This window comes from Xyrauchen texanus, chromosome 28 (genome assembly GCF_025860055.1).
Source record: "Xyrauchen texanus isolate HMW12.3.18 chromosome 28, RBS_HiC_50CHRs, whole genome shotgun sequence".
Classification (NCBI taxonomy): domain Eukaryota; kingdom Metazoa; phylum Chordata; class Actinopteri; order Cypriniformes; family Catostomidae; genus Xyrauchen; species Xyrauchen texanus.
In genome coordinates, this window is record NC_068303.1 from 1,109,777 (window position 1) to 1,112,276 (window position 2,500).

The window sequence follows — 2,500 nt, forward strand, 5'->3', positions numbered from 1 at the left end:
TTACATACAGAATTAATTATAGACATCAATGATTCTTTTGCATGAGTAAAAACGTTAATACTTGACATAAAAAATGTATTTTTCAACTAGTAATAAATCAAAAATCTTGATTTCTGTAATTGCATTTTCACTTGTAGAATTTCACAACAATGTGTCATTTACTCCTGTTTAAACACAATAACAGATATCTATACTTCCTTTATCCAACGCTTTCTATGAAGCCCATATTTATAATGCATTCATAATGTCTCATAATACACCTTATAATGAGTTATAACTTCTCATAAATAATTATAACTACAGTTATAACACATTATAAGCCTTGCACTATTCATAGTTATACTTTAGTGTATAATACATTCATAATGTCTCATAATACACCTTATAATGAGTTATAACTTCTCATAAATAATTATAACTACAGTTATAACACATTATAAGCGTTCCACTATTCATAGTTATACTTTAGATTATAATACATTCATAATGTCTCATAATACACCTTATAATGAGTTATAACTTCTCATAAATAATTATAACTACAGTTATAACACATTATAAGCGTTCCACTATTCATAGTTATACTTTAGATTATAATGTGTTCATAATGTCTCATAATACACCTTATAATGAGTTATAACTTCTCATAAATAGTTATAACTACAGTTATAACACATTATAAGACTTCCACTATTCATAGTTATACTTAAGATTATAATGCGTTCATAATGTCTCATAATACACCTTATAATGAGTTATAAATTCTCATAAATAATTATAACTACAGTTATAACACATTATAAGCGTTCCACTATTCATAGTTATACTTTAGATTATAATGTGTTCATAATGTCTCATAATACACCTTATAATGAGTTATAACTTCTCATAAATAATTATAACTACAGTTATAACACATTATAAGACTTCCACTATTCATAGTTATACTTTAGATTATAATGCGTTCATAATGTCTCATAATACACCTTATAATGAGTTATAACTTCTCATAAATAATTATAACTACAGTTATAACACATTATAAGACTTCCACTATTCATAGTTATACTTTAGATTATAATACATTCATAATGTCTCATAATACACCTTATAATGAGTTATAACTTCTCATAAATAATTATAACTACAGTTATAACACATTATAAGACTTCCACTATTCATAGTTATACTTTAGATTATAATGCATTCATAATGTCTCATAATACACCTTATAATGAGTTATAACTTCTCATAAATAATTATAACTACAGTTATAACACATTATAAGCGTTCCACTATTCATAGTTATACTTTAGATTATAATGCATTCATAATGTCTCATAATACACCATATAATGAGTTATAACTTCTCATAAATAATTATAACTACAGTTATAACACATTATAAGACTTCCACTATTCATAGTTATACTTTAGATTATAATGTGTTCATAATGTCTCATAATACACCTTATAATGAGTTATAACTTCTCATAAATAATTATAACTACAGTTATAACACATTATAAGTGTTCCATTATTCATAGTTATACTTTAGATTATAATACATTCATAATGTCTCATAATACACCTTATAATGAGTAATAACTTCTCATAAATAATTATAACTACAGTTATAACACATTATAAGACTTCCACTATTCATAGTTATACTTTAGATTATAATACATTCATAATGTCTCATAATACACCTTATAATGAGTTATAACTTATCATAAATAATTGTAACTACAGTTATAACACATTATAAGCCTTCCACTCATTATAAGGTGTATTATGAGACATTATGAATGTATTAGGCGTGGTGGTGGTGTAGTGGTCTAAACCACATAACTGGTAAACTGGTAATCAGAAGGTTGCTCCGGGGGGATTGTCCCTGTAATAAGTGCACTGTATAATACATTGGTAATCAGAAGGTTGCTGGTTTGATCCCCACAGCCACCACCATTGTGTCCTTGAGTAAGACACTTAACTCCAGGTTGCTCCGGGGGGATTGTCCCTGTAATAAGTGCACTGTAAGTCACTTTGGATAAAAGCATCTGCCAAATGCATAAATGTAAATGTAATATAAATCTGGGCTTCATAGAAAGTGTTACAATATTTGTAACACATTTACAGATTTAAAAAGAATTCAATAATATTTATAAGTTAAATTTAATTCAGTTGTTGATATCAGGAATGCACCAGAAGCAATGTAATGACTGATATAAAGAATTTGCATTTTTACTAGTAAGAAATATTAATTATAATATCTGTAATTGTATTTTAAACAGGAGTGAATGTGAAGATGCAGTATTTTACTAGTTGAAATTAAATTTTCGATATCAAGATAATCCTCGAGTAATGACGTCATTTTTTATATCAGGCAGGAACATTTTAATTAATACAAATACAACTTCAATCATCAACTAGTTAAATTGAATTGTTGTGCGTATAATTAATTTGTTTCTGTGATTAAATGTCAGAAGGGCTTGTGATT